We start from the raw sequence: 18971 nt of genomic DNA, 5'->3' as shown, positions 1-18971 counted from the left end.
TAGCCGGTTAGGGGATATGGGCATCTCCTCCCTGCACAGGTGTCCGCTCGCCTCCTGTCTGCCCTCTTGCCTGGGCCTCTCTGGCCCAGATCCTTTTCTGCACCTTCCTGCTACCAAACAGCCAAGGATTATACTCCCTATAGGCAGGAGCTGTCAATGCGGGTGCCGTTGGCTCACAGTAATATGTTGAAGGCTCCTGCAGGATGCTATGCTTAGACACCAGGAAAAGGGAAATCTGACGCTTCCCTGCCTCAGCCAAGGCACCCGAGCACCCAGAAATGGTATTTGTAGGCGACACCATCACTGTCAGGTTGATTGCCAACAGCAGTGGCTGCTTAGCATACCCGGACTCAAGTGAGGAAAACTTGGTGCAGCGGACAGCAGTATAGGGCAGCCTTCACCAAATGATTGGTGTCCGGGAATTTCAAGCAGCAAGTATACGTACACACACTTTCAACTCTTTTTGTTCAACCTCATATCTGTCACACTCATGCAACCGCACATGAACAGAGAATGACTCACATGCAAGCCCACTCTCTGTCTCTGTCTTTCTCTCTCACTGGCCGCAGCCTCCACATGCTCACTCAGAACACACTGTGACGGCACCTCCTGGATCCACATCCACATGCCTATTTACACATATGCAGACTTCTGCATAGGAAGCACACCCATGTAAATTGTCAGAAACATACACACACTCATGCAGGCAAGCATGGACACACACACGCACATGTAAGCACACCCAGTACCCAGTGGCTTGGGAAGGTGCTAAGGGTTTCCAGGGGACTGGATCCTACTTGCTCAAGTCAAGAGTGATGTTCTTGTGGTGGGTGTGGCGAGGGAGCACAATCCTGTGTATTGTCCACCCCATTGGCACTTGTGTCTCCCCCTACTGTCCTCATCAGTCTCCCATTCCCGGTACCATGGAGCTTGAGTGACCTGGGAAGCAAAGAACTCTTGGGGGAATGCAATGAAGGGAGACATGTGAATGCAAGAAGACCACGGGATTACGCCCCAGTTGTGCCCCAACCAGGGAAGGCATTTGTTCCCACTCTGGTCTACACCCTGATGCAAGGCACTGCGGGCAGAGAGCACCACAGGCCTGTGCCCAAGAATCCCTTGGCTCTTTTGCCTTCTCGTTGGTACATGTGTGAGGGGGCAGCCTTCCTGATGCATGCAACCTGGCCTTCCTAGACACCACCCACCATTGGCGGCCGAGTTCCTGAGGCTTCTCCCCTGCACTCGTACCTCCTTCTCCACTAACTGCCTGAGATTCTCTTTTGAGCTCTCCTTGTCCCTGCCTTGCTGCTGCTTCCACTCCTAGCACTAGCCTTCCTGTCTCCTGACAACTTTCAAGTCAAGCATGCTGCTGCACATCTGCCTCTTTGCCTCTGCCTCTGCTTCTGCGTTTCCCCTCCTCCTCTTGAGGTTCACATGCTGCACAGCTCCGCATGCACCTCTTCACTTCCTCTGGGGACATCACAACTTTCTCACCCTGGCCTGGTCCTTCTTATCATCTCCAAATTTCCCCCTGCTCTCACCCTCTGCACTCCTGGGCGCTCTCAGTCGTCTCTTGCCCACCGATCCCCATTCATCTAAGCTGTTGTCTCCCTTCTCTGTCCTGAAGTCCCTGTGTTTCTTTTGTGCACACAGGAGGTGTGTGTCTGAGTTGGGAGGGTAGTGGCCATCTTTTTCTGCTTTCTGGCTTCTGTTCCTGTGTCTGACATCTGATTATTCTGGAAACAGCTTCTGCTCACTTGACCTAGACCACCTGAAGTCCTTGCTTGGCTTACTAGGTAGCAGCCCGGTGTGCTTCTGAGCTTGCAGGACTGCGCATGCATGGACCGCCATGCAGCAAAGCCTCCTAGACGTGGCCTGATGGTTTGGTTTTCCATGCCTTGCCCATTGTGCTGAGTTGTGTTTGCATTTGCATTCCAACAGGAACAGCCTTAACAGGAGGGGCAATGACGCCCCTTAGCAGTAGGCAGTTGGTTCTCACAGGCCATCAGGCCCGGCTGTTGCCTCTCTGACTGCGCATGTGCCCCAGGGGTTCTAGGAAGCCTATGGGCGATGCCCAGATGGTTTGGCGCTGTGTGATGTGGCCAGTTCTTGGCACCATCGGCTGACATGTGCCAGTGTTTCAAGTGGAGTTGCCATAGCGAAAGGGATGCGAAGTCCCTAAAGGGTTGGCTCTCAGTACTCACTAGTTCTCACAGGCCATCGGGGAAGCACAGGACCTCTGGAGACTCAAATCACGCCCCTTACAATCTGGCTGGGACCAGCTTGGGCCAAGGTCCTAGGCAAATACATTTTTCACCTCCCTTCCTGATTCATCCCACATCCTGGTTGAACCCGAGTGGGAGAGCTCCCTCACCGCCTCTTCCCTTGCCAGGCCTGGAAGTGGCCGGTGTCTGGATCCGCCACCTCTCTCACCATCAACGTCATCTGTCTTGATGAGAGCAGAATGGAGATACAAGGTTAGCCAGTTAGGGGATATGGGCATCTCCTCCCTGCACAGGTGTCCGCTCGCCTCCTGTCTGCCCTCTTGCCTGGGCCTCTCTGGCACAGATCCCTGTCTGCATCTTCCTGCTATCAAGCAGCTGAGGATTATACTGGTGTCGGGAGCCGAGCTAGCAGCTAAGCTCATCCTGACCTCTGGCTGTGCCGATGTCGCCAGAATGTCGGGAAGCAAACTTGCAGCTAGATTCATTCTCATCTCTGGCTGTGCTGATATTGCTAGGATGTACTAGATGCAAGGACCTTTGTTCACGGCCACTATCCGGAATTGCTTTGCTATTGTCCGCACCTTGCTATGTCCGCTGGAGTAGATTAATATGTTAATCTACCTTATCCTGTGTTTACTGTAATCAAATGTTTGCGAACTTCAAAGCCCCTTTGTGTTCTTAAATTTTAGCCACTCTATGCTATTCCCTGGTTCCAAAACTACATATAAGCTGGAAGTTAAGAATAAACTTGGCTGCAGTCTTGAGTTTCAATCTCAAGATGGAGACCTCCCATACCCCATCTTTGCCTCTTGTCTTTTTTCTCTTGTCTTGTATTTTTCCTTTTCTATAATCCTCGCCCCCCTCATTCAGGATTCCCTTTTCGCTGCCGGCTGACTCGGCAGGTGTAGCGCCCGAACAGGGACCTGAAAGCCTGGGATGATGGCAGAGGACCCCCGCTCAGGTAAGGACGTCCGATTACTTGGGAAGGAGAGCAGGAGGAGAGAGTATTGTCGAGAGTAAGAAATTATGGGATGAAGTATAGGCTGCATGCTATACGTGCAGGCCCCCAAAGGCATGCTTAGCGCCCAGGCAGTAAAAGTTGGCCAAAGTAACTTAGAATGTTTCTTTAACTTTATTGAGGAAGCATGCCCCCAGTTCCTGGAGGAAGGAACCAATAACTTAGAAACTTGCTAGAAAATTGAAAAAAAAAAAAGTGTGGGGGGAGAAACATTATGATGCAAGTAGCCCTGAGAGAACTTCAGTGGATGCTATTATTCTTTGATATCTGGTCCGAGATTGCTTAGATCCTAGAAATGAACAGATTAAATTTGATCAGTCGATTGGAGAAACTGAACAGGGACCTGATGAGTGTTGCCCAGCCCCGGGAGCATATTCTGCTGCCCAGGAAGAGCTGAGAAAATTAACAAGACCTGAACCCACTAGGCTAGACATTTAGGAAGACTCAGATGGCTCAGACACCAAGCAGAAATTATGCAATGAACCTACTAAAGATAGATTGAGCCATGTTGAGAATATGTTGAAATCATTTATAGATCTGTTATCACAGCTTCATCCAGAACAACAAACTCCTTTAAAGGGAGTCCTGGCAGACTTACAGCTCTCCTACGTGCAGGCTGCTAGCAGGGGGAAGGGACCTGAGGCTAGGGAAATGCTAACACCACCGAGGTAACTTCTCCTGACTGAACGCTCTATTTCCATCCACCAGGACAGATTTGCAACCCCAACCAGAGTGAGTGACCATTAGCCTTAAGCTTACATTTTCCATAAAGCCACTGGGATAGGTCAAGGAGATCAGCAATTGGTGGTGTTTGGAGACAACTGATCTCTAGTTCAGCTCAACTGGTTGCTCGTCAAGTCTAAATTGCTTCAGGAAAGCTGCTCAAGTTTGAGCCCAATCTTATATATTTAGAATATTTTGCAGGACTTACCTAACTTCTATGAGCGCTCAGGCAGATGAAGTTCTCTCTGAATCTTTTTCTGCCTCCCTCTAAACTCTGCCTGCCTGCCTGTGACATAGGATGGGTATCAATATTTGTTTAACATCTGCTTTGAAAGACTCAAAGAAAGGTTTTCTATTCTTGTTATTGATGTTAAGTTTGGAGACTCAGTTAAATTCTGCTTGTTTGGCTAAATCGTAAGCTTTCTCTAGCATTGAGCACATGGTCGACAATAGGATTGGTTGGGGTGGAAGCCTGCCCATCCCCCAGGTGACAAGCATGCCAAATTCCTGGAGGCTGGGCAGGGACTTGGAGTCCTGTGGCCTTGCATTTCAAAGGTGCCTTGCAATTCAAATGCTGGAAGATGAAGGTGTCTTACTGTGAGCTCACTGTCTGTGTTCATGTACTGTCTCCCACAAGCTCCCCTTGTGAGCTACTCTGGTTTCTCAAAATGTGGCTTCTCAGATGATCTGAAAATTTTGGTTTGCTGAAAATGTTTTTATTGTTTACTATCTAACCACATGGTTCTAGAATATAGGCAAAATAATATCATTTGCCACTGGAATTCCAGAAAAATGTACATGGCCAATTAAAGAACAATTCTAAGCGCACCCCCAAACGTGTGCACATTGTCTGTATGTGTAGATATGTCTGTCTGTTGGTAAAACTTAAAAACAAAACAAAAAGCAGGTTTCAAACCCAAACTGATCATGTTTGGGAACAAACAAATGTGTCTAAGAAGAACTCCAAAAGGTTCTAATATACAGCATGTGATATAAGTTCAATGATATACAACCAGTGTGCTATTCTTTATGTCTATCTCTGCTAAGAGTCAAGTGTACATCTAATCCTGACAATTCTTTGGTATAGACTAAGATTTTGCTTCTCCATTTTTTTTTTCTTTTTTCCCTGTGCTCTCATAAACTCTTTAAGATCAAGGGACCAGAGTCATTTTGAAATAACTGCACAGGTGTGACTATTAACCTAAATTTTCCTGACCCAAAATTAACATTTTGCTTTGTAGGATACAGGTTGACATGTGTGCTAGCTGAGTGGACCGTGGCAGTCTGTGGCTACAGAAAGCTGCCTCCACAGTCGGCTCCCAAACTGGGAGTTGTTTGTGACTCAGACAGAAACTGCCCTGGCTGCTACAGAGAGCAGACTTGGTTAGCCTTCAATCTGTGTGGATTTTGTGACTAGAAAGATGGTTAAAGGCCCAAGCCTTCTAAAATCTGTCTTATCATGCCCTTAACCAGTCTGTGTAGAAATTTACAGGCACCAAGCAGGAAATGTGACAGCCTATCCAGGGAACTCTACTACAGCCTTATCCAGATGTAAGCCATCTCTCCTGCTGGCCTGCTAACTTGGGATGGAAGACACAGCCACTTCAGATCCACTGAAGCTGAGAATTTTATTGTTAATGATTTGTTTTCTCTTTCACGTGCCAGTAAGGTAAGGTTAAATAATACGATTTGATTTAATGGCACATGGATCTCATTCATTCTGCTGTTCTTTAAGTGTTACAGTAAAACTCTGGCAACTACTTGTTGGTCAATTCTTAGCAACTTACAGGTAAACTCTACTCCTTTTGTTCTCCTGTTGCTTTATTTGGAAATAAAAAGGGCTTTAATGGCTAAGACTCCTTGGACAGTTCAAAGCCAGCCCAGGCAGAGAAAAATAAAAATTCCTCTTGGTCATATTTTGGGTCCTTATTATTTTACTAGTCAGAAATTACAGGTTAAGGCTTCTCATTTACGTACTTTGCATGATTTTCAAAAATTTCTGGGAGATATTAATTGGCTTCGCCCTTATCTTAAATTATCCACAGCTGAATTAAAACCCTTGTTTGAATTATTAAAGGGGGACCCTGACCCTACATCTCCCAGAGAAATGACAACTGAAGTAGCCGAAGCCTTGAGCATAGTAAATTCTGCCATTTCTTCCCAACATGTAAATTATATTGATTACTCAGCCCCTTGGGAAGCATATATATTAACTACACCTCATTCTCCAACAGCAGTCCTCTGACAAAAGGGACACCTTTTGTGGCTTTCCTTGCCTGCTACTCCTTCAAAAGTGTTAACTCCTTATTATGAATTGGTAGCCACCTTAGTCCATATGTGCCATGTGGAATCTTGTAAGTATCTTGGACGAGATCCACAGGTTATTTATATCCCCTATACTTTACAGCAGCAAGAATGGCTTTATATTCGTTGTGATTCCTGGGCCATTGCTTGGGACAATTTTATTGGCATAATTTCACATCATTGTCCCTCCAACAAATTACTTCACTTTTCCTCTTTTACCATTAAGTGAGGGCAATGCTATTACGGATGAGGCTACTCACATTTTTCTCACTCAAATTGACTTGGCAAAGCAATCACATGCTGCCGACCATCAAAACAGTCATGCCTTACATCAGCAATTTCATATTCCTCGTGAGGCAGCTGGTCAAATTGTAAAAACTTGTCCCAACTGTGCTACCTTCCTGCCTGTGCCCTCCAATGGCATTAACTCTCGAGGCTTAGTGGCCAACCATGTTTGGCAAATGGATGTTACCCACATTCCCTCTTTTGGACGGCTCTGCTTTGTACATGTTACAATAGACACTTACTCTAATTTTATTATGGCTACTCCTCTTAGCGCGGAAGCCGGCAAACATTGTATCTCCCATGCCTTATGCTGCTTTGCTACTATGGGACTTCCTAAACAAATTAAAACTGATAATGGTCCGGGATATGTTGGACGAGCTTTTCAAACTTTTTGCAAATCTTACCAAATCGGTCACTCTACAGGAATTCCCTATAATCCTCATGGTCAAGGAATTGTCGAATGGGCCAACGGTTTGTTAAAATACCAAATTTCTAAATTAAAAGGGGGGGGGAACTATACCCCTTCTCTCCTGTTAATATACTTTCTCATGCTTTATTCATACTAAATTTTTTAAATTTGGACTGCAATGGCCACTCCGCAGCACAGCGGTTCTGGGAAAAAAGAGAGCAAAGAGCTTTTGCCCAAGTTAAGTGGCAAGATCCTTTAACAAGTGCTTGCCACAGGCCTGATCCGGTATTGACATGGGGTCGAGGACATGTCTGTGTTTTTTCACAGGATGAAAATGATGCCCGCTGGCTACCTGAGCGTTGTGTTCGGATTGTGGAAAATCATCAGAATGTTACAAGCGCTGACCCACTGGGCTTATGTGCCAGATCCACTGACTGTGCACCCTGCGACTTGGGAGGGAGGTGAGGTGTTCATCCATGTCAACAGATCAGTGTACGGTACAGCTCCAGACCCTTTTGTCCAACACTTTAAGATGGGAGATTTTGCAGCTTCTGGCATTGGAACCCCTTTATGCTTTACAACTGACTCCAACAGTTATATTCCAGGCTGTACTGTAATGCAATCCATAAATCATAGAATTTGGATTCCTGATAATAGTCAAGTATATAATATACAAATGACTTCATTGACTACTGGGTTTCCTGTACATTCCATTCTACCTCGTCCTTCATGATACCTCGCAGCATCAACTCCTCTCAAATTGTAGAATCCAAGGGAGAACTTCACCCCATAAAGTGTAGACATGATCATCCTTTTGTAACCATTATTTCAGGAACTAATTCTCAGCTGATGGACTGGTCTGGAGCGAATCTCACCAACAAGTACAACCCAGGTCTGTGGTGGATGAATGGACACCCTCAACGTCATGTCTGGATGTTAGTGGCTGCTGTGAATAATATTTCCTGGCCCACTTCTACTTCTTTAAAAAATATTATGAGTTGTGTAACACCCCTTTATGCTATTATGTATCGACCTTTTTAATATTTCTATAGGAGCCATGTATTTCAATGTTACTTGCAATAACTGTTCTTTTACAAATTGCTTGTATAGTGGTCTTACTGATTCTGTAATTATTATTATTTTTTTATTTTTATTTTTTGGCTAGTCCTGGGGCTTGGACTCAGGGCCTGAGCACTGTCCCTGGCTTCTTCTTGCTCAAGGCTAGCACTCTGCCACTTGAGCCACAGTGCCACTTCTGGCCGTTTTCTGTATATGTGGTGCTGGGGAATTGAACCCAGGGCCTCATGTATAGGAGGCAAGCACTCTTGCCACTAGGCCATATCCCCAGCCCCTGTAATTATTATTAAGCAACCGCCTTTTGTTATACTTCCTATAAACTTATCTGAAGCTTGGTATGAAGAAACAGGTATTCAAGTGTTAAAACATTTAAAAGAGCTCATGCACCGTAGACGATTTGTAGGGCTATTAATAGCAGGAATTTTAACCTTCATTTCCTTAGCTGCCTCTGCTGCAGCGGCTATTGTGGCTTAACACAAAATGTGCAGACAGCTCACTATGATAATCAGCTTGCTCCTAATACTACGCAAGCCCTGCACTTTCAAGGCAGGATTGATGATAAGGTAGAACAAAAATTAGAAGCATTGTTTGAATCTGTGTTGTCATTGGGAGAACAAATTCATGCGTTACAAACTTTGTGACGGGTGCGCTGTCTTGCTGGGTTTGACTTTATTTGTGTAACCCTCCATAAGTATAATGGGTCAAGCTATCCTTGGGGACAAGTTGTAGCACATGTAAATGGTATTTGGCACGATAATAACTTGACCTTAGATCTCTTTCAACTCCATAGACAAATAGCCTGACTAGAACAAGCTCCGCCACTGGTGGCAGAAACAGCAAAGGAACTGTTTGAGCAACTTCAACAGTATGTCCCTTCCTTAACTAACGTTAAGGGGCTGCTAATGACATTGCTCGGCCCAGGGATACTTTTGCTGATGGCTTTCCTATGCTTTCCTTGCATTGTATGCATATTGCAAAACTCTTTCATGAGTTTAGCCAGCCAGCTGCATAAGATCAAGCTCCTAGTGAATGAACTTTCCCCCAAGAGGAACAGCAGTCAGCGACGGGTATGAGGCGGTGCCAGCCTTGACCACCCTAAGACATGGGGCTTCAGCATTGCTCTGAAGTTGTTCCCTGAGATGCGTAAGGCAGGCTGGGGTACCCACCCCACCTAAGACAGGCGGGTTCGATTCTTTTAATAAAAAGACAGGGGATACTGGCTATATGCAGGAGCTGGCAATGAGGGTGCCATTGGCTCACAGGCATATGTTGTAGGCTCCTGCAGGATGCTATGCTCAGACAACAGGGAAAGGGACATCTGAGGTTTCCCTGCTTCTGCCAAGTCACCCTGGCACCCAGCTATGGTACCCGTAGGATTCATCATCACTGTCATGCAAATCGCCAACAGTAGTGGCTGCTTAGCATCCCCAGACTCAAGTCTGGAGACCTTGGTGCAGCAGACAGCACTAAAGGGCAGCCTTTGCCAAATGATTGGTGTCTGGCAATTTCAAGCAAGCACGTATACATACACACACTTTGAACTCCATCTGTCTAACTTCATATATGACAAACTCATGCAACCGCACATGAACAGAGAATTCCTTACATGCAAGCCCACTCTCTGTCTCTGTCTTTCTCTCTCCCACGCTGCAGCCTCCACATGCTCACTCAGAGCACAGTGTGATGGGACCTCCTGGATCCATATCCACATGCCTATTTACACATATGCAGACTTCCGCTTCGGAAGCACACCCATGTACAGTGTCAGGAACACACACGCACTCATGCAGGCAAGCACGGACACACACACGCACATGCGAGCACACCCAGTACACAGTGGCTTGGAAGGTGCTACGGGTTTTCCAGGGACTGGGTCCTACTTGCTCAAGTCAAGGGTGATGTTCTTTTGCTGAGCATGGCTAGGGAACACAGCCTTGCATATTGGACAGCCCATTGGCACTTGTGTCTCCCCCTACTGTCCTCATGTGTCTCCCATTCCCTGTACCAAGCAGCTTGAGTGACCTGGGAAACAAAGAACTCTTGGGGGAAAGCAATGAAGGGAGACATGTGAATGCAACAGGACCACAGGATTATGCCCCAGTTGTGACTCAAACCGGGAAGGCATTTGTTCCCACTCTGGTCTACACCCTGATGCAAGGCACTGTGGGCAGAGAGCGGTGCAGGCCTGTGCCCCATAATCCCTTGGCTCTTCTACCTTCTTGTTGGTACATGGGTGGGGGGGCGGCCTTCCCGATGCGTGCAACCTGGCCTTCCTAGGCACCACATACCATCGTGGCCGAGTTTCTGAGGCTTATCCCCCTGCACTCATACCTCCTTCTCCACTAACTACCTGAGATTCTCTCTTAGCCCTCCTTGTCCCTGCCTTGCTGCTGCTTCCTCTCCTAGCACTAGCCTTCCTGCCTTCAGACTACTTTCATCACATGCATACCACTGTGCCTCTGCCTCTTTGCCTCTGCCTCTGCTTCTGCGTTTCCCCTCCTCCTCTTGAGGTTCACAGGCTGGACAGCTCCCCAAGCACCTCTTCACTTCCTCTGGGGAAATCACAACTCCCTCACCCTGGCCTAGTCCTTGTTGTCATCTCCAAATCTCCCTCTGCTCTCACCCTCTGCACTCCTGGGCTCTCCCAGTCCTCTCGTGCACACCAATCCCCGTTCATCTAAGCTGTTGTCTCCCTTCTCTGTCCCCCGTCCCTCTGCTTCTTTTCTGCGCACTAACCTGGCAAGGATCAGATAGGGAAACTCTTATTGATTATGCTCCAGTTTGGATCATCTTCTAACTGGATAGTCATTGAATACATGGGATTCCAAATGCAGGGAGAATTTTCTGGAAGGTTTCAAACTGGAAGATTGAGGAGGAGGAGGAGGAGGAGGAGAAGGCTAGGAAAGAGAGATTCAAAGTTGAGACCTAGTTTGGAACTTAGGGATGGGTATGCAATGTCTGACCTCTGAAGTGCCTAACAGTGAATGAGATTGCATGCGAGCTCCTTTATACTGAAAAGTTCTCCCTTCTCTCCCCAAATAAAACAGCAAAAACTCAGGCTGGAGGCCTGGTTCAAGGGTAGAACACCTGCCTTGAGAAAAACAAAAAACACTTTGAGGACAGCTCTCTGGCCTTGAGTTTGGGCCCAGGACAGGCACAACCTAAAAAAGATTTTTTTTTAAGTGAAGTGAAGTAAAAGATTGCATCTCATTTCTGTTATGAGTGAATGAAATTTGGCATTGCTTTGGGGAGGATCAGGAACATTAAGAGAGCCCAGGAAACTGTTCAGTATAAATTCCTTCAACTGCTAAAGAATTCCAAAATGGACATTTAGCCATGAGATACACAATCAGGATGTGTTTCCTTGTACTGAGATGATAACATTATTTCATCAAATGCCAGACTATGCATCTACAGAGACTTGTCCCAAAACAAACAAAACCCTGTTACAGGCTTTAGTACCTGGGGATGAGCCAGGTATTGGTGGCTCACACATGTAATCCTAGCTACTAGGTCTAGAGTTTCACGTTTGTACATGGAGTGTTTGGTCTCTATTTGGCTGCCATTCTGCTTCATTCTCCTTTTGTATTGCCAGGAAAGCAAATGGCCTCCTGTTCCTCTGACCACAAGCATTGCTTTTGGGGCGGTAACTCTGCACTGTGCATCATCGTTTTGAGGTGGTTATGGAATAGAATAGTAAGAGAGGCAATATTATATCTTGGTGCAACTGTCAGCCTTAAATAAGTCTGAATTTGCACAGGGTTACCCTTTGTAGCTGCGGTTGAAATCAGAGGGCTAAAAGTGGGAGGGGGTGATATGAGAGGTTCAGTAGCACCCACTGCACCTATCAAATAGAAAATGACAACAGCCATCTTGGCTGTGTAGTCTTCTGAGATTTCACTTATACCAGCACATAAGATCTTGGTAATCATCCTTATGAAAAGAATTCACAGAAGGCCTAATAAGTCATACCTATAGCCTCCTTCTCCTCTTCCTCTTCCTCCTCCTCCTCCTCCTCCTCCTCCTCCTCCTCCTCCTCCTCCTCCTCCTCAATCTTCCCGTTTGAAACCTTCCAGACAATTCTCCCTACACTTGGAATCCCATGTAATCCTAGAAGTCTGAAAGCTGAGGATTAAAGTTCAAAGCCAACCTGAGCAGGCTAGTCCATGACACTCTTATCTCCTATGAACTAGCAAAAGGCTGGAAGTGGAGCTGTGGCTCAAGTAGTAGAACTTCAGCCTTGAGTTAAAATTACTAAGGGATATTGCACCCAGGCCTTGAGTTCAAGCCCTAGTACTGGCACACACACACACACACACACACACACACACACACACACACACACACACACACAGAGAGAGAGGTTTATTTCTTTTCCTGTGTGCTGAGTTGCAGTGGATGTCACCTCTCTGTGCTACTGGAATAAACCCAAGCATCACCCACAAGCTCTGCAAGCTACTCACAACTGAACATCTGCCACCCATTTGCTGCGATCTCTCTCTCTCTCTCTCTCACTCAGGGAGTTCAGCTACTCCAGCCATTTTGCTTTTCCTGTCTCAGGGTTTTGGGATCTGTACCTCCTGCAGACTATAAATGTTCTCTGCATCAGGGCTTTGCAAAACTGCCTGTTTCTCATTTTTCATATCTCACCTGCAAGTGTTACTTTTTTGGAGAATTTCCCTGCACGTGTCACACCCTGGAAAGCAGACGGTATTATTGTCTGCCCATCATTTGAGATGTTTCCTCCACATCAATCAGTTTTTGTTTTTTCTGCTGTTGTTGTTGGTATTATTGGTTTGTTTGTTTTTTGTGCCAGCCCTGAGATTTGAACTCAGGGCCTGAACACTGTCCCAAGCTTTATTTTTCTTGCTCAAGTCTAGCACTCTACCACTTTAACAGTTCCCTTTCTAGCCTTTTTGGTAATTTACTGGAGGTAAGAGTCTCACTGACCTTTCCCCAAGATGGGCTTTGAACCAGGCTCCTCAGATCTCAGTCTCTGAAAGTATCTGGGATTACAAGAGTGAGTCAGCAGCTCCTGGTCTCCCCTGCACCCCCGACCCGCAAAAAAATATTTCTCCTCCTTGGAATATTATGTGATGCTGTTTGCCTTTCATCCGTCAATCCAGGAAGCCATTGATGCTACAATGTTGTATCATCAAGCTTCAAACTAACTTCTAATGTCTGTGAGTATTCCTAACTTAATTTTTTCTCAATAAGGTGCCATTTCTTGCACCCTTTAACAAATATCCATGGGACCTCTCTGTCATTTCATGTACCTCTTACCTCTTGAGATGGCACATTAGCCAGGCGCCAGTGGCTCACACCTGTAATCCTAGCTACTCAGACTAATGCTACAGGGATCATTTAGGGGAGAGAGTGCTGGATTTCAAAAGCCGTATTCTAATCTTTTTTTTTTTTTTTGCCAGTCCTGGGCCTTGAACTCAGGGCCTGAGCACTGTCCCTGGCTTCTTTTTGCTCAAGGCTAGCACTCTGCCACTTGAGCCACAGCGCCAATTCTGGCCGTTTTTCTGTATATGTGATGCTGGGGAATCGAACCCAGGGCCTCATGTATACAAGGCAAGCACTCTTGCCACTAGGCCATATCCCCAGCCCCATATTCTAATCTTATAAATTGGAGCGAGCTCTCTGCTAGCCCACCTGTTTGCATGTCCATGCACAGCATACATGGATGTTTTTGTGTAGTAGAACGTACACATATGGTAAGGTATACAGGGATAGAGTATGGCCTGGTTTTCTTCAGAGGAAAAAGATATATAGATGGAAATATAATGAAAATATAATGAAAAAGATATTTGGATGGAAATATAATGAAAATGTGATTTGGACCAATATCCAGCATCATATTCAAGAAATCTGGTCCAGTGATAATTTGAGCTTTGACATTATACAGCTTCAGGGACAGATATATGATATTGACCACTCCACCCTAGAGGTTGAGGATCCCACAGACTTAGCTGCCTCAGTTCTCTGTTACCTACAGGGATTTAACCCAGGAAATGTGTGGCAGCACTCCTTCTGGTATTTCTTGTGCATTTTCCTGTTAATTGTTTTCGTGTTTCTTTCTCTTCCATTCCTCCTGAGCTGTATGACCCGCCCTTAGTCCAGGACCAGGCTGATAGGCACTTGCTCAATTTAAAAAACAAAACAGGGGGGAGATAATGCAGACCCTGGGTTGCCAGGAGCTGGAAAGGTTTGAGCAAAGGCTCCATGGTGATTGACTTCAACCCTCAGGACTTCAAATACTTGCCCTTTTGTATTGGGGAAGTGCTTCTTTCAGCTTTTGGGCCTAAAGACTTATCTGAGGGAGCATGGTAGACAAGGATTGATTGAGTTCTGCCATCAGCCTTCCGTTGGTCTCCATCATCAATCCCATTGCCCCTCAGAAATACTTGTCTGTGCTGCAGCTGGCCTGTGGCGGGAGTTGTCTCCCTTCCTACTTGAATTCTCAGCACTTCCTGCTTTTGTGGGGTTGTCATATGACTTCCTGTCACCTGGCCAGATTTATTCTCAGTGCTGAGGACCAAATATGCTTAGTTCTTCTTTCAAACACTGTGCATGTGGCTGGGAAGAGATGGCCTCGCCACCCACACAGGAGCCAGGATTTCAGCTTAAGCTTCCTAAAGAAGCCACTACTAGAGTACGTCCATTCATGCAGCATCTTTCTGAGACACTCTCTATCAAATCGGGATGGTTAAACTTATCTCTTCGTGTGTGTGTGTGTGTGTGTGTGTGTGTGTGTGTGTGTCTGTGTCTGTGTGTGTGTATGTGTTTCTATGGAAACCACATCTCCTGGCCTGCCCTGCAGTACTGTTATGCCTAGATTTCCTGTCCCCAAGGAGCCAATTCCTATGTGAACGCATGAGAGTCTTTATTGCAAGCTCAAGCCTGGACTCTCAACCATCACTGACACAGAGGACCTGGATTGAGGGTCCTGACCCTCACATAGGTAGAGTCTTTACTGTGATTACAACAGGGGCAAGGTATTTCCAACTTGGCAGATACTTGATTGGATGGCCTTTAGCAAGCAAGTGTTGTCCTATTTCTATTGGCTATCTACAGTTTCAGCTATCTATTTTGGCTGTGATAATAGGAACTGGCCTTGATATCAGGAACTGACAACAGGTGGTCAGGTAGCACTGAGGCAGGGGATTAATGCAGGGGCTAGAGCAAGTCACAAATGGGTTAAGCAAGGCATTTACAGAAGCAGAATATTGCGGTCAGGCTGACCTAGTACCAACTTTATTTTAACAATTGCGATCATGTTTCCCCATTACCACTAAGCAAGCTTCAGAAGGCTAAAACCATCAAGTACTCGATCATAAGTAAATCAACCTAACAGTTACCATGGCATTTCCACTACTATTGTGGTTATTTCTATAGTCTATGACTATTATCATTTTTTTTTTACTGTCCGATACCATGGTTTCTACCCAGGTACAGAAGTGAACAAGTGCTCCCTACATTTTTAAATGGCAAACTATAAGAAAATAGTCTCATGGGTGGGGGTGCAGCCCTCTATCATGAAATCATCACCAGAGTTTAGTAGCTGTTATAATTTTAACACTGAAACTTATATTTAGTTTCTCCAGGTTGCAGGTCAGCCCTTACATTCACTCCTCTTCTACTGGCTACTGAGGGGGGGCCAATCATGGCCTCATTATCATACATTTCTATGTCTTTCGTGTCCAGGGGCTGATACTGAGACCTCAGCATTATTAGCTCTACCGTACTGACACAATGTCTTACAAATGTAGTGAGCCTGTTAAGAATACAAGGACCAACCATTAAAATAACTATTACTTACATCAAAGGTCCTGCTCACTGAGGTTATTAACAATGTCAGCAAATTTCAGCTTATCAATGGATGCATGTATTCCTTGATGTCCAAATCTACTTCAGCAGTGAGAAGTTTATAGAGGCTCCAGATGACTGTCAGGCCATCTTTGATCTTAACCCAAATGGTATGGGAGGGGATGTGGCAGCAACAGGCAGCAGTGTCTCCCAGTGTCTCCAGTAGATTGTCCCACCTCCTGCTGGGTTGCCTGCAACTTTCTGCATAGACTGGTTAAAGAAGTTTACCCTAAGGCCTGACTAGTGAAATCCCCTAATATTCTCCTGGTTACCTTTTAGCAAATGTTGGTTAGACAATTTAGCTATTGCTTCAGAACCAAGCTTAGGGCATAAGGGAGGAGGCCTCCCGAATGTTATTTTATAAGGTGTGTTGCCCTTAAAGTATGGTGTAGGAGGACCGTCCAGTTTCGCCAGTCTCAAGGGCTAATTTGGTTAAATTCTCTTTTCCTCTCTACCTGACCTGAACTTTGGGGGTGATATGAACAGTGTAATTTCCAATTAATCCCCAATGATTTAATATTTTAGTTTGTAAAGCATTTTCCTGACTGGCTGGGGGAATGGTTCTCTGATAACCTAACAATGCCTAAATTACCTTTTTAGGCCTCAGGTGGTTCTCGATAAGGACACAATCTCAGTTTCCTTTCCTGAACAGTTTCCTTTCCTGAACAGATATGACAATTCAGAATTTTCACTGCCAGTTAGGGCTTTGAGCAGATACAGGGGGTTGGGATTTTATACTATCCCCCAATTTGACAAACTTAGTTCTACTACCTACTATCAGACATGACTGGCAAGTAGACTGCCCAGTAGACAGACATGAGTATTTGAAAGGAATGCTTACAAACTATTATTCTATGACCTCCAAGCTCTGATTAACTTTTTAAGGGCCAAGCACACATGACTCTAGGATCTGACATCATCTCTGCCATCCAAGCAGTGGATTACTGCCTCTGGATGCTCCATCAATTTTGTTCCAGGAGTGACTTTTCCATTCTGAGGTAAATGCACCATTGGCATTTCTCTTGATCCGTCTCTGTACTTGGACTCAGGGCCTGAGTGCTGTCACTCAGCTCTCCAGTTCAAGGCTAGCACTCTGCCACTTTGAGCTCCACACAACATTGTTCCCAGCACTATGCTGGCTGATTAGAGATGGAGACTCTCACAGGGACCTTTCTCTGCCAGAGCTGGCTTTGAACCGCAGTTTTTAGATCAATGAGTCTTACAAAAGGCCACTTTCACTTTACTCCAATTAAAGCAACAAGATGGTCCACACAGAAGTAGTTTTTAATCATGATATTACCTGGAATTTATTAAAGGCCAAAGTTACATTTGTCAAACTTGTAAGAATCATCTGCTCTCTACTGTAGTCCTACCTGGAAACTGTTATAAATCCTGCAAGGCAAACTGGAATAGCAATTTGAATAATCATTTTGGCAGCCTTAATTATTTTTGTCCAATTTAAAACAAACATTTAGGACAACTTTATTTTTGAATCTCATATCTAGAAATCCATTCCTGATTTCTTTTCTTTTCTTTTTTTTTGACCAGTCCTGGGGCTTGGACTCAGGCCCTGAGCACTGTCCCTGGCTTCTTTTTTGCTCAAGGCTAGCACTCTGCCACGTGAGCCACAGCGCCACTTCTGGCCTTTTTCTGTATATTTGGTGCTGGGGAATTGAACCCAGGGCCTCATGTACATGAGGCAAGCATTCTTGCCACTAGGCCATATCCCCAGCCTCCATTCCTGATTTTTTTAAGTCTAACATTATCCTCTGTTTTAACAATTACACTTTAGCTTTTAATTGTATTTGAAGAACTCTAAAATCTAGAGGCACTGGTCACAGTCCATTGCCTCAGGGGGCCTTGTTTAAAAAGGACTACTTTTTTTTCCGCAGTCTGAGTTACTGCCTAGAACCACTCTGAACTCAAATGACAGTTTTCCCTTAATGTAAGAATTACAGTACCAGAATTACAAACACAAGAATCCAGACTTAGCATCTTTGTCCCTTTTTCAAAGATACATCCAAATTGCAACATAGCCTAGAAATTAAATTACATTGTACAGATAAACTTTTAACTCTCTTTTGAAAACTTCAAACCTCCCAAAGGGCAGTTTTAGATTTCATTAGCATCATCACATCACCTATTTTACCATCAGATTTTTATGTCCACCTATAAGGAAAAGATGCAGGACAAAGAAAAGCCTCCATTTACCCATCCTATTCCTTGGTGCTTGATGAATTGCCTCTGTCCCCAGCTTACTCTTTTTACACCATGTGTGGACTCCCCCCAGGGCCTGTCCAACCACATGGACTGGCTAAGCAGCACCTTTGCCAGATCACTCCTCACTCCTAAGGATAGGCACACAGGCTTGTCCTAAGTTTTTCTGTCCTTTTTTCCCCCCATCTTTAACTGAGAAACCCAAGAAATTTTTTAACAGTGTTAAACAAACATTAATATCCAAATTTCTGACATTTAGCTCTGAATTTTAACAGTAGAGGAAAATAAATTTTACAGTTTCAATGTCTTTTGTTAAACAAAATAATTTGATTACAGTGTAAACACCCTTATGCATTAAGATACCAGATTTTTTTAAACTGCAAATTAAAGAATCCTTAGATATTTTTAACTGTGTTTTTTTTTTTAACTATGCACTAATTCTTTAAAACATTTGGTAAGGCCCAAACTTGATGACCTTTGAATTTTAAACTTAAATTCATCCATTTTTACATTATACTGACAGTTTAATCTTGAACATGTTCACACTCATACAAACACACACATACACAGGTAAAAGACCTTAAAACGCACAAAATAAATATCGGCCATATGTTTTCCAGTGGCAAGAGGTATTTATGTTAATCTTACTCTTGCAATAACCATCCAAGATTTAAGACAAAACTTTTAACAAATGACCTTAGCATTTTCCAGCCTTATTTATCAGGGCTTGTTAGTTTTAGCAAAACATTTTAGCACACTAAATACTTTTCTGCTGAAGATAGCTGGAAGGGGGTTCCCTGGGCTAGGACTCAGCCCACCAAGTGCCCAACTTTTCACGTCC

The sequence above is a fragment of the Perognathus longimembris genome, chromosome 18, assembly GCF_023159225.1.
Source record: "Perognathus longimembris pacificus isolate PPM17 chromosome 18, ASM2315922v1, whole genome shotgun sequence".
Lineage (NCBI taxonomy): Eukaryota > Metazoa > Chordata > Mammalia > Rodentia > Heteromyidae > Perognathus > Perognathus longimembris.
Note: the sequence above shows the minus strand (reverse complement) of the source record.